Source organism: Camellia sinensis, chromosome 3 (genome assembly GCF_055761805.1).
Source record: "Camellia sinensis isolate YWXY chromosome 3, ASM5576180v1, whole genome shotgun sequence".
In the NCBI taxonomy this organism is placed as follows: domain Eukaryota; kingdom Viridiplantae; phylum Streptophyta; class Magnoliopsida; order Ericales; family Theaceae; genus Camellia; species Camellia sinensis.
Window position 1 is genome coordinate 204,535,019 of NC_138963.1, and position 14,456 is coordinate 204,549,474.

General features: G+C 35.4%; 1 pseudogene; it reads left to right on the forward strand.

Moving 5' to 3' along the window:
• The first annotated feature begins 1,506 nt into the window (after positions 1 to 1,506).
• LOC145823047 (uncharacterized) overlaps positions 1,507 to 14,456 on the forward strand; it is a 247,351-nt pseudogene continuing 234,401 nt past the window's right edge.

Here is a 14,456-nt window from a genome sequence, read left to right on the forward strand (position 1 = left end):
GGGAAGATGTGATTAAAGACCAAGAAAGCTAATTATTATTGCATTGGTGCAATGAATCTCACTTTTCATAGAGTCTGGATTGCTGTCCGGGCTCGTAGGGCGTACTACGAGTCTTATTTCAATTATCTAAACCGTTCATTTTATAAAACTTTTTGTGTATATTATCCATACAAAAAAAAAAAAAAATCTGTTAATTATAACATGTTCAACTTACTGCAATTGTAACCAAAAAAATGGATGGTCAGTTTAAAAATACACTTGTCAAATTGAATGTACTATAATTATCAAATTGGCCTAATTTTTTTTATTAATAATATACACGAAAGGTTTTACAAAATAAATGATAAATTTATTTTAAAAACTTCAATCTCCTATTACTCATTTGATCCTTGTAATTTAGGCTTAGTTTCGCTATTTTAGTTGGGACTAAAAATGCACAAAAGACCAAATAGACTAAAAAAGTCAATAAGATAAAATGTCACATCCAAATCATAATCATTTTAGTTTTTTTTTTTCTCACAAAAATTAAAAAAGAAATTTACTAATCGAACTTTTTAATTCAAAATTAAAAAAGTCTCAAATCTAAAAAGTCAATTAAATTTTTTTTTGTGAACGGCAACTTAATTAATTGAACATGAAACTTACAAAAGAAGCTAGCTGCCAATGGAACAAATTAACAGACTACATTACCAGTTGCGGAGAAGCCTAAGCCAGCCCATGCATGTCATTTTTTTTTTTTTTTTTGGGCCGGGGGGGGGGGGGGGGGGGGCGGGTGTGTTGTTGGTCAATAATTTAAAAATTGAACGGCCAAGCCGGCCTAAATACTGTCTGTTTTAATCTTGGCTTGTGATAAAAAGCTGATTTTTTTCGTTTCTAAAGCAGTTTACAAAATGTTGTATAGTGAACAAATTAACAAATTTTGTAAATGTTTTTTTTTTCTTAGTTTGTATAATATTTACTTTTCATAAAAATAACATTATCACTTATTTTTATATTTTCTATTTGAAATGAAAGAAAGACGCATCTTAAAACGTTATATCATTTTATATAAAATTTTAAATTCAAATTCAAATTCTATGTCATAATTGCCCCCCCCCAAGGTCTATACGGAAAAATTTGATTTGAGTAATAACGCGATGATCAAATTTTTGTTTCAAATTTCTTTGTGATCATTGTATTAATACAATGAACCTTACGTTCCAGATATTATAACAATACAAATATAATATCTAAAGGGCCATGTTAAATGGTAAATAAATTTGATATAAATCATCTTAACATTTACTCATCCTTGTAATTTCACAAGTTGACCATGAAACCTTTCCAAAGAAGCCAGCTGCCAATGGAACAAATTAACAGAGACTCCACGAAGAAGCCTAACTTTTATTCAACTTAATAAAAGCTGGCACTAGGCATGTAAATCCTCATAATATATATTATCATAATCCTGTGCTTACCTTGTAGTTGTAAAATATGCACCTATTTAAGTTCCATACCCAGTTGGTGTCTGAGCATAAGCTTTTTCTTCTAACAAAAACAATGGGGTTGACAAGAAATGGGTCTCCCCTTCTGTTGATGATATTGTCTGCAATGTTTCTTTTACCTCTCCATGTTAGTTCAACCTTGGCTGAGAGGTCCACATTCATTGTCCACATGGACAAGTCTTTCATGCCCAAGGCTTTCACTACCCATCATCATTGGTACTCCTCCATCATTGATTCCATAAAATCTGTGGAGTCTACAACATCAAACGGCCATCATTCCACACCAAGCCTTGTCTACACTTATGACCATGCATTTCATGGCTTCAGTGCAGTACTGTCCAAAGATGAGCTTGACTCCCTGAAGAACTCGCCAGGGTTCGTCTCATCTTATAGTGACAGGCAAGCCACGATTGATACCACTCATACCACAGATTTTCTCTCCCTCAATCCTGCCACCGGACTATGGCCGGCTTCCAATTATGGCAAAGATGTGATTGTCGGTGTCATCGACACCGGGGTGTGGCCAGAGAGTGAAAGCTTTAAAGATGATGGGATGACTGAAATTCCCAGCAGGTGGAAAGGAATTTGCGAAGCAGGACAAGAGTTCAATTCTTCAATGTGTAATTTGAAGCTCATAGGAGCTAGGTCGTTCAACAAGGGCGTTGTGGCTGCAAATCCCAACATTACATTCAGCATGAACTCGACGAGGGACACTGAAGGACATGGGACGCACACTTCTTCAACTGCTGCTGGAAACTACGTTGATGGTGCTTCATTCTTTGGCTACGCTGCAGGAACAGCAAGAGGGGTCGCGCCACGCGCTAGGGTTGCCATGTATAAGGTTTTTTGGGACCAATTTTGCTATGCTTCAGATGTTCTTGCTGGTATGGACCAGGCAGTTGCTGACGGTGTTGATGTGATATCAATTTCTATGGGTTTCGATCAGACGCCACTCTATGAGGATCCAATCGCCATAGCTTCATTCGGAGCAATGGAAAATGGAGTGCTTGTTTCTTCTTCAGCAGGAAATTATGGTCCAGAGCTTGGATGGTTGCACAATGGCATTCCATGGGTCTTGACAGTCGCAGCTGGTTCTATTGATCGTTGGTTCGCTGGGACAGTGACTCTGGGAAATGGGTTAACCATCACTGGATGGAGCATGTTCCCTGCGAGTGCCTTCGTGGAAAACTACCCTATTACCTACAACACGACTATATCCGCTTGCAACTCATCTGAATTATTGTCTGAGGCCCCTTTCTCGATCCTCATATGCGATAATACGGTGCCATTTTTCACACAAATCAAACAAGTTTCTATGTCAAATCAGCCTGCAGCTATCTTTATCTCGGATGATCCTCAAATATTTGAGTTTAATATTTTCCCTTATCCGGGGGTCGTGATTAGCCCAAAGGACGCGCCGACATTGATCAATTATGCCCAAACTGGTGTTCAACCTACAGCTAGCATTAAGTTTCAACAAACCTTTGTGGGTACTAAGGCTGCACCAGCTGTTGCTGCCTATACATCAAGAGGTCCTTCGCCGAGCTATCCGGGAATCCTCAAGCCAGACGTGATGGCCCCGGGAACACTAGTATTAGCATCTTGGATTCCAAATGGACATTCAGCTTCCATTGGTTCAAATATTGTCTTGTCCAGTGATTACGTCACAATCTCCGGGACATCCATGGCTTGCCCGCATGCTTCTGGCATTGCTGCACTACTAAAAGGAGCGCACCCTGAATGGAGTCCGGCTGCCATTCGCTCCGCCATGATGACCACAGCAAGCCCAATCGATAACACTTTTAATCAAATCCGAGACATTGGCTTGGGTTACGAAATTGCTACGCCATTAGCTATGGGATCTGGTCAAGTTGATCCGAACAGGGCAAATGATCCGGGTCTTATATATGATGCTACTTCACAGGACTATGTGAATCTCCTTTGCTCCATGAATTTCACTGCGAACCAGATCTTGACCATAACAAGATCGAACAGTTACAGTTGCTCAAACACTTCTGATCTCAATTACCCATCTTTCATTGCTTTGTACACAAACACAACAGGGATGGTGGTTCAAACATTTCAAAGGACCGTCACGAATGTTGGAGCCGGCGCAACGTCTTACACAGCTAATGTGATAGCACCAACGTTGTCTGTGGTCAGAGTTTCACCAGATACATTAGTGTTTGGGAAGACATATGAGAAGCAGAACTACTCTCTGACCATAAGTTATATGGGTGACAAGAACGGGTCAGTGACATTCGGTTCACTAACTTGGATTGAAGAGAACGAAGGGCACACGGTGAGGAGCCCCATTGTTGTGTCGCCGATAATCAACGTTTGGTGAACGTTGTCTAAATGTGCATGCATGCATGTCCTGAGGAATAATTGCCATTTTAAGATGCCACTTTTTTTGGAGAATTTAGAACGTGTAATCATGCATGGGTGTCCTAAAAATTAAGATTTAAATCTTGGAAATAAAGTTGTATGTGGTCAGCCTTTGAATGCTACAAAATTCTGTGTCGGTGGGAGTTTCGAATTGGAACCCAGCTCCCCTTGGTTGCAAGTGTCAGCAAATGGCTCGGGTCGGGCCAACTCGATCCTAAAATTTAAACGGCAATGTTAGGTATTATAAAAAAATTTTTATAAAAATAATCATGAAAGTTTTATGACCTTTGGATTACACTTACAATAAAGCACCACACATTAATCAAGATAATCCAAGGATCATAAATCTTTCATGACCATTTTCATGAAAAAAATTTCATGATCCTTAACTTTTCTCAAATTTAAAACCCATGGCCTTTAACCTGTCAACTAGCTAAGCTCAGGTTCACCTATGCTATATTTCTAAAGACCCGACCCTACACTTGTTCTTAAAAATATGGATTGATGAATTTTGGGTCGGGCCTAATTTGGTAATTTTTTTATTAAATTCTAAATAATCACAGAAAATAAAAAATATAATATAAAATTTTTAAGTGTACTACAATAATTAGGATTGAATATTGAATCTTAAAAATTAACTTTATTTATTAAGTAATTATTATTATGTTATTAATTTATATGCTTCTTTAATTTAGTGGTAATATAGTTGCTAGCTTTGTAGTTGGTGTGCTATTCATTTAGTTCTCAATATATGAATCACTGAGACTGATATGAATCGCTGAGATCTGAATCACGATCTGAATCGAAACTGAAGTGATATGAACTCAGATTTGAATCACAATATGAAATCGAAGCGATATGAACTCAGAATTTAAAATTTCGAGATATGAACTTCGATTTTGAGTTCTAAATCGCTGAGACTGATCTAAATTGTTGAGATGAACTTCGAAATCGCTCTGATGAATCACTTCGATTTTGAGAGAGAACTTCGATTTCTGAGGATTCCATTGATAAGCAATTGAATCTCTGTGATAATTAGGGTTTAGACACAACACACACAGAGAGAGAGAGAGAGAGAGAGAGAGAGTATTTGTGAGTGCATCGGTTCAATTTGAAAATTGAGATTCTCATATTTGAAAAAGGAAGCGCGTGATATAACACGCATTAGAAGACGTTTATAAACGCCTCCTATTCATAAAACGGCGCCATTTTAATTAAAGAAAAATAAGACGTTTATAAAACGCCGTTAAATATTAGAAACAATGACGTTTTAAAAAACGCCGTTAAAAAAAATGCCACCTAAATCCATATTTCTTGTAGTGATATTAGTCTAATTGTTTTACTAAAATTGCTTACGTGCACCAAAAAAACCAAAAGAAAGAGAGGAGCAAATAGTATTTATTATTAGTGATTGGTACATGCAATACGTGTATAATTTAAATAAGTAAAAATAAAAATAAAAGTAACATTATAATATGTGTTTTCTCAAATGGTAAGAACTTTCTATCTTAGGCCAAAGTCTTGATTTTAAATCTTATGCATTTCTCTATATAACTTTTTTGTTTTAAATAGAACTATGAGAAATACGTAACACCATGGACATCAACTCTAACCCTCACTTTATATTAATATCTAAAATATAAATAGTATAGATAAATAGGCATGGTATTGGCTTTCGACACTGCTGGAAATGAGGGTTTTAGCGGCGTTTACAAAACGCCGCTATAGGTCCCAAAAACGCTGTTAAATCCTTTTGCGACGTTTAATACCAAACGCCGAAGATGCAGCCGTCGCTATAACTTTATGGCACTTTAGAAACGTCGCTATATGACTATAGGCGGCGTTTTTAGTTCTACTAACAGTAATATGACGTCACCATACTATTTAACGACGTTTTTAGAAATGCCGTGATAGCCTCTTTTTTTTTTTTTTTTAAATTGTGCTAATTTTATGTTATTGAACAAAAAAATACCTGTAATTAAATTGAAAAATAGCACTAATATGAAATAATAACTCCCATTTAAAATGCAACATTAATTCACTTTTCCATTCAATTTAATATCCAATCACCATTAATTACAAAATAACATATCCAAAAATCATGTTTTAACAAAGACATTAGCAGATAAAGAAATGTTGAGCTATAATGATGGATCCAACTATACAAGAGATGGCAAATTACTATAAAAAAAAATTATCCCCAACTCAAAAATATATTCCTACTTATAACATAAATTTCAAGCTGGATGAGTTAAATTCAAATTGATGAGAGAGTTCATTGTTGGTCTTCACTGGTCTACATGCCTGCTTCAGAACATAAAGTGTAATCAAATTTACCAAAATAAACATAAATTGAAAAATTTGTACCCAATACTTATGCATAGGAGACATCCTGTTTAACCTTTTTTTCCATGACAACCACCTGTTAGATTTGTACCAAAATAAACATATATATATATATATATATATATATTTAAATATAAGATCCTGAACCCTCTGAAATCCAAACTTTTAGGGCTGACTCAATGGTACCAAACTCATGGAATATGGAAGCACAATGGGAGAAATCATGGAGTTTGGCCCCAATGTAGAAAGGGTGCAGAGCTCCTCCATTCTATTTTCATCATTCCTAACTTCAACAAGTAGATCTTTGCCTCTGCCCTCATGAACAAAAGACCATCTTTAAAGGTGAAAGGGTCCATCCATGGAGTCATATCAATGGTCAATAAAACTAATAATAATAAAAAAATTGGCTGGATTTCTAGAAAACTAATAAAAGTAATTCATAAAACTATTCAGAGAGTCCAAAATGGAAATCCCATCTGCTCTGCTTCATATTCGAACATGGAACATGTCAAACACCGCTCTAAGCAGTTAAACAGCCCCCCATCCCTTCCTCAAATCACCTATTAATACAACCATGCCTTTTTTGTTATGTAAAAAACAAACTTTTTATGCACACATGCACATATGGCCATGAACAAGAATGTACACAGAGACAGACAAGTAGTTCTGCATATGTATATTAAAATTTAAAATACAAGATTTTGTTAAAGGCACATGTTATGAAAGTTAAAACGATTGTACATTCTATGCTTGTACAATCAAAATCATACAAATATATGTACACTTAGGACACACATTAACAAGGCCCTAAAACATAATATGAGCTAATACCTCCTTGAGAATTATGTCAAGAAGTTTTGCTCCTGCTTTTGAATCAAACACCTCAGCTTGATGGCTGTTATTCCAAGAAAAAAAGAAATTTGAATTCATCTAAACAAGTAGAGTTACTGTCATCAAATTATTTACAAGTAGAGTTACTGTCACCTCAGAAGATAGGCAATGTGACATAGAAAGTTAATTATTTACAAGTAGAGTTACTGTCATCAAATTCTCTTTTATGATGTATTAGTGAATCCCATCATATTAATATATACCATCTGTATACTTTTTAATAATTTAATTATTTACAAGTAGAGTTACTGTCATCAAAAGATTTATTATCCTCCCTTGAAACAACAATATGATCATGCCATATGAAAAGGGTTACTTTTTTGGCAAGCTGATTAACATCCAAAGTCAATTTTTGTGTTCATTGGAAAGGGTAGTTCAACCAAAAAACCTATAATCAAAGTTAATTTGTCAACAATTACTATCATGGGATTCAAGACATATATAATACTTCCTTTTTCTTGCCAACAATTGTTGAAACTCTTTCCTTTGAACTTTTGATTAGTTTCACCCGTCACACTCGTTCAAAAGATAAGAAAAGATTATAAATAAATAGACAGAGAGAGGGCATTTTTATATGTGGATGGAAAATTCATTAATCCTTATTCAGCCAATTTTTAACCATGGCAAAAAAGCACCAAATTCATTTCTACTGATTTAGAATTATGAAGAGCATGCTGAACAACAAAAGGTCATATATAACCTACTCACGAAAACCAGTAGGATCTGGTTCCATTGACTCCACTATGTTATAATCTTCCATGCTTGCTGCACAGAGACCAGGGGCCTGTGCCAGCAGAAATTAAAATGTTAAGATGCAAATAAATATTACACAATTAAAAATTATATAAGACCAATATTTCTAATAACCTTCTGCTCTGTAGCTTGTCTGGTATTATCCTCCCTAACAAAAACAGCAAAAAGAGTAGCAGGATTGGCAGCAGGATTCCTGGCAACCTCAACCAGCTGTTGTAATGACTCTAGAGATCCGGGCCTAGCTGCAAGCTATAGGTAAGATCTCAATCAGAACCAGGCACAATCTGATTTAGCCACCATATCAAACAAAATGAATAGTCACAAACCTTTAGCCAACATATCAACAAAATTATGAAAAATGGCCAATATAAAAGAACTTTAACAAAGACAAAGAAGTAAAATAAGGTTAAAGACCTGCAACTTCTTGGCCAGCCATTACATCCACAACAAGCAAAATTTCTATGGGATTTAGTGCCCGTTTAACTTCTTTCAATTCATCCATCATTGTCTTGTCAATCTGACAGTAAGTAAAAAAAAAAAAAAGAAGATAGATCAGTTAAAATAAGGTTGAAAAGCACATATATAATAATAATTATTATTTTATTAAAAAAACAGATCTTATTAAAAGTAGCCCCAAATAGATAGCTGATATAACCTGAAGTCTTCTAGCTGTGTCCACTATGACCACATCCATATTCTTCCTTTTGGCCTCTTCTAGACCTTGCCTAGCTATTTCTGCTGGTTTAACACCAGTTCATGCTGTATAAACAGGCACATCCACTTGTCCCAAGCTTATCATTGAATATGAGAATGAATTATGTGATCATGAATTTGAATCAAACATGAACGGTAACAAAGCAGAAAAACATAATAAATACAGAATACAATAATTGCTCAGCATGCTTTCTTTCGGGTGCAAACCACTAACAGTTCAGAATACAATAATTGCCTACTATTTTGCAAAAACCAGTTCAGAAACCTCTCCACCCATCAATTTCACAAGTTCATCATGTACAATCTGCATAAATCAGTAACTCAATTGAAGTCTTAAACATAGTTCCAACACCAGCTAGCTTCCATTTTTACTAGATAGTGGATCACAGTAAGTCTTGGATGAAATGAAATAAGTTCCAGTGCTATGTAGAAAAATATTTCAATCTGTATTTTGAAAAAGATTGGGAGTCAACACTTGGTTTTTTACGGTATAACCAAGAATCCAAAAATTTGATCAAAAATATAACCTCTTTATTTCTCTGGGAGAGGAATATGGTCAGGAGAAAGATTAATACTCACAAGACAAATAGTTAAAAGCATTCACTATGATCAAAATTTACTATCTATCAACAAATTCTAAAAAACTAAACAGGAGTCTTTAAAATTAGCAGATTTACTAGATATTACTGAATTAAGAGCCAATTAATAAATAGAAATAAGCAATTACTGGTTGGTTGCTTGACCAATCCCACAATTTTACCTACAGCAATCAAGAGTAGCCAACGGAGAAAGTGCTTGCATAATTTGTGGATATGGATTTTGGAGGTCAACAAAAATAAAAAGAAGAGAATTAAAAATAAAAAAGAATAAATTACCAAATAGAACTAACAGTATGTTGAATTTCATCTGGTTTCAACTATGTTGATCGGCTTTGATCCAAGAAAAAAAATATATATGAGAGAGGCACGCAGAGGAGCCCAGGTTTATGGGAATACCTACTTTTCTTTCCTTTCTAACATCTCCATCTCTGGCACAGCTCTTGTCAAAAACGAAATGATCATGGAAACCATTTCAAAAATCTGTTTTAGATTCAGAAAATGTAAAATTATTTCAGAAACCCATTCCAGAAAATAGAAACTATTTCAGAAACTCATTTCAATCAAAGAACAGATGTTACAAAAATCAAAACATTTCAGAACCGAAATAAATCATTTCAATACCATTTCACACATAGAAACTATTTCAGAAAATAGAGAAAGAAATAAATCAAAGAAATGGAAACAGCTTCAGCTGTTTTACCTGAACGTAAACAGCAATGCTTTAAGATTCAGCAATAGGCAATGAAGCCTAAAATTTGACAGGAAAACACACTTAACTGTCCATATGAATAAAGCCTATATCTATTTGTTCCAGCCTCTCTCCCTCCCTCTTGGTTGGACTACTACTCAAGGTGAAACCAATCTATTTATTTCAATGAAACAGAAGTTATAAAACATGCACTCCTAATAAAAGACCCCGACTTGGATGCCCTGAACAAGAGACCAAGTAAAGATCTGCCTTAGTGAGGATGATTTTTTAAATTAGTGGGTTTTGGGGTAGAACATCCCCCATCCCAAGAGGTATTATGGGACTGTAAATAATTGAATTGAAACCAAATCAAGGTGTACCTATATTCATCAAGCTGATTTCAAGAAATAGGATCTAAATTCAAGTGCAGTTGTTGTTCATAGAAAAATTGATCCATGAAACAATTCTGAAAATTTAGTTTCACTCAAGAAAGAGAGAGAGTTTTCAAAATTAATGGCATGGCAACCGTAGAGATGCGTTTAAACATTCAAACTTCTCCATTTTGCCTTTGTTTTTGGTAGGGGGAAGGGGAAGGGATGTTGTTAGGACTACCACTCAGGGTGAAATCAATTTGACTCACAACTAACAAACCATGTTGGTTGTGTAAGCCTGTTAAGAGTGGAAACTGAGACGCATCCTAGGCTGTTGCCTTGGCCAACTCACGCACACGTGCACTTGACACCTGTATAAGTTCTGAAGGAAGATCCACTAGAAGAAGCTAATTTCAATAACTCAATTCTCCAGGCACTTGAGCACTTGATGCTTAGAAATTTGTTCTGAGCATCACTTGTACTTGTCATCCACAACCCAATTAATAAAAGGTCGGAGCCTTGACCTTCTAACATGTTAAACTAAGTACAAACTGTTCACTGTTTGCTAGGTATATAAAGATACAAACTAATGAAGAAAAAATATAAGCAAAAAACACATCAAGAATTTAGATCAGTCTAACAAACAAATAAATAAAGGCTCATTAGTGAAGCGTCAATATCATTTTAATGGTGCCTACTGAAAGAAGTTCATGTAATTTAATATAAACATTGAATAATTAATATCAAATCAATTTCTAATTCATGTCAAACTAGTTGACAGGAAAGGGAAATTACTTGTAATTCTTTTAGCAGGATCAAATGTCAACATTTTATGAACCAGATCAACAGCTAATGGATGGACATGTGGGAAAACCTTTGCTAACTGCTGCCGAGGATGTTGGGGTAGTTGACAGATATAACATCACTTTTCTACTACCGCATCCTGTGTTAGTTTAGGTGTTCCCCTCCCCATAACATTCCATTTATGGTGACAAAACAGATACCAGCTACAACATTAGTTTAATACAAGCAAAATAATTCTTTGTTCCAGCCCCAATAATGAATTTCGCACATTTTCATTGTTCCCATACCTAAAGATTGAGCATTCAGGCCCACTAAATTTAAAATACAAGAAAAATTTACCATTCTCATGTGTTGGACTAGATGTGTCCTTCAATGGAGATGATTTATCCACATTTGTTCTTGGAGGCCACTGTTCCAAGGGACGAATAACAAGAGCTCTAGGATTCTCCCTGGGAATGAAAAGAGCATCTACCTTAGGTGTGCTCGGAGTTTCTTCATCATCAGTGAAAAATGGCACCTGGATATCAAAATTAAGCAATGAAGTGTAATAATTTCTATTTTAAAATGAGATAAATTATAAATTAAAACTACTCATAAATTATAAATTAAAACTACTCATAGTTTTTAGTTCCTCTAGGCTTTTTTTTTTTTTTTTTTGTTGTTGTTGTTGTTGTTTTTTTTTTTTTTTTTTTTTTAGTTCTGGATGGACAGGACAAGTCATGCTTATTGGCAGGCTAGAAATTCCATATTGAATAGAAGGTGCAGTCCCTGAACGACCAATTGACATCTGAGGCATTGCAGGTAGAGTTCCAAAAGGAATTACAACAGGAAGTGGTTGTGCAACTGTAGAGCCCTGAGTAACAAACCTGTTATAAACAAACCAGAGTCACATAAAGTACCAAAACAAGGCTTAAAAGTAGAAATAGATGCACAATTAAGCAAAATTTCACACGATAACAGTTTAAGTGCTAACCCAAGGGCTGGGCCAAAAAGACAAGTAAGGAAATAATGTTGAATACTCATAAAACTGTGACATAACGCGCACATAAAAAAACTAAGCCATCCTGTGTCATTGAGATGGTCATGTGCGCATATGAAAAAAAGGAATTGTGCATGACCACAAAAAAAAGAAGGGAAAGAACATGCGATTGTCCAAAAGTACTCTGACTAAAAATGCTTGGCATGCTTCCAAAACCACTTGTACCATCTATATTAAGGCACCAAAGAAAAAGGGGGGCAGGGGGAAATCAGCCATAAAAATATTGAAGATTTACAGAAAAGGTAGTTAAAGACTAAATATACCAAGTACCTGCTTGTGTTTGACCAAAGTTGCCAAACCCAAAAGAACCTGTTGTCTGAGCAGGTTGAACAGACTAGAAAGGTGTTGAAAGTGAGGGCTGAAGAAGAGAAGAAATTAAATCCATATCGACAAAAGAATATAGAGGTCTCAAAAACTAAAACACGAAGAAATCATATTCTTAAGAACAAACAACAATGGGATGCCTATAAATTATAATGTAACAATATCAGACATGATCAGGCAAGTGTCACTCTACAGCTTTATGTAAGAAGTTTCCTTTGCATGAAGATTAACAATTTTCATCTATGAAGTACACGGTATAATTTCTAAGAAATTTTTAAATGAAAATCAATGAAGATGGAAAGCCATTTTTCCCACATGGTGCATATTGGCATACGTGGAGTGCAAAAATATGCGCTAAAACATTTTATAGATACTGTACTTAGACACTACATTAGTTGGAAATACCAACATGTCCACATATCAAAACTTATCAATTTTCTGAATCCAATACATCATACGTCATGCCCATGCAAGCAACCTAGGTTCCAACTATCACCCCTAAAATATCAACTACTTAAACATTGCCACACGGAGAAACTTAATTATGAGTTTTAAGAGTGACTTACAGTTGTTTGACCAAATCCTATAGGATTGCTTGTAGATAGCAGTGATGGAGTGTTTGAGAACAAGTCACCAAACAAATTTGAGTGCAATTTTTACAGCTTGCAGTTGAGAGATCAAGTCTCAAAACTTCATTCTCAAATTTACCATCATAAAACCATAAAGAGATATGTTTCTATTATCTAGAGGGGATAATTATAAGGACACCATCTCAATTATCATTCAACATCACTTGACCCTCAACTGAAAAACCCTAAACTTGGATCCTTCAATCATAAAAATTGTATAAATGCCCCCCTTTTGGGCAGCGCAAGTGATTTGATTTTATAGTGTTTTTTTTTTTGGGTCAATCGGGAAGAGAATATTACATTTTACAAATATCAAAACAGTTATGACAAATTGGACAATCAACTATCTAAGAAAGTCTAACAATACATACTTGCAAGCCCAACACCAACAACCACTACATCATAGGATTCTACAGGTTCAGTGGCAAAAATAAAATAAAATTATTAGTGACCAACATCATACTAACTTATAATCAAGATAAATACGGGCACGAGTCATATCAAAAAGGCTCCTTAGTTGTTGTCCTTCCCACAGCTTTGTTTAGGCTTCAAACTTATTGTACTTGTTTACCCAATCAATAAAACATCATCAATTAGACAATTACCCAACATCTTAATGCATATAAATCTACAACTCAAAACAGATTATTTTTCCTCCTTTCTTTTTCCTCTTTGAAATAGCGAGGGGAAAAAAAAACATACCCAACAAGTTCAACAATTCATATTCAATTAACATATAATTGCAACAAAGCCAAACAAATTTATTATATTATCAATATCTAGAGAGAGAAAATAGTTAAAGATATGAATCAAGAAAATGCCTTTCTTTTCTTGGCTATCTGCACAAGTAGTCAATAACAGGACCACCCATGTGTAGCAGCTTGAAAAAAAAGGAAACTCGGAGAACATACCAAGATGAAAGTTTATCAATTTACATGGAAACTATACCGAAATGATTATTAGGAGAGTTAGAAAGCAAGAAATGCCAAATGAGATTCCAAAAAAAGGAAAAATAATGGACTAAAGAGAGACAAAGCAGATATGATATTACCATGTTAGCAGATCGGAGAGAGAGAGAGAGAGAACAGATCTGATCTTAGAGAGCAAATCTGTATCTCTTCATCATTGAGCTTCTACTCATTGTTACCAACGATCCACATCCAACGCTGTAGACACCCCATTTTTGACCGACCTTAAGACTTAGACGTCACCAGTTGAGCGCTCGGTGATGTTGCATGTTGTGCTCGTTCTGAGGTTTCAGAGTCTCAGCTGCGAGCCTTGCCTCCAGACTTCGGGGCTCTTTTTGTGCCTTACCTCGGTTTGCGAACCGAGTCCTGTTTTCTTCGTTTCCTTTTCCCGAAGGGAGGGAGAGGTCTCGTAGACCATCTCTCAGTGGCCGTAGGCTACGTTTCGTGGTCGTAGGCCA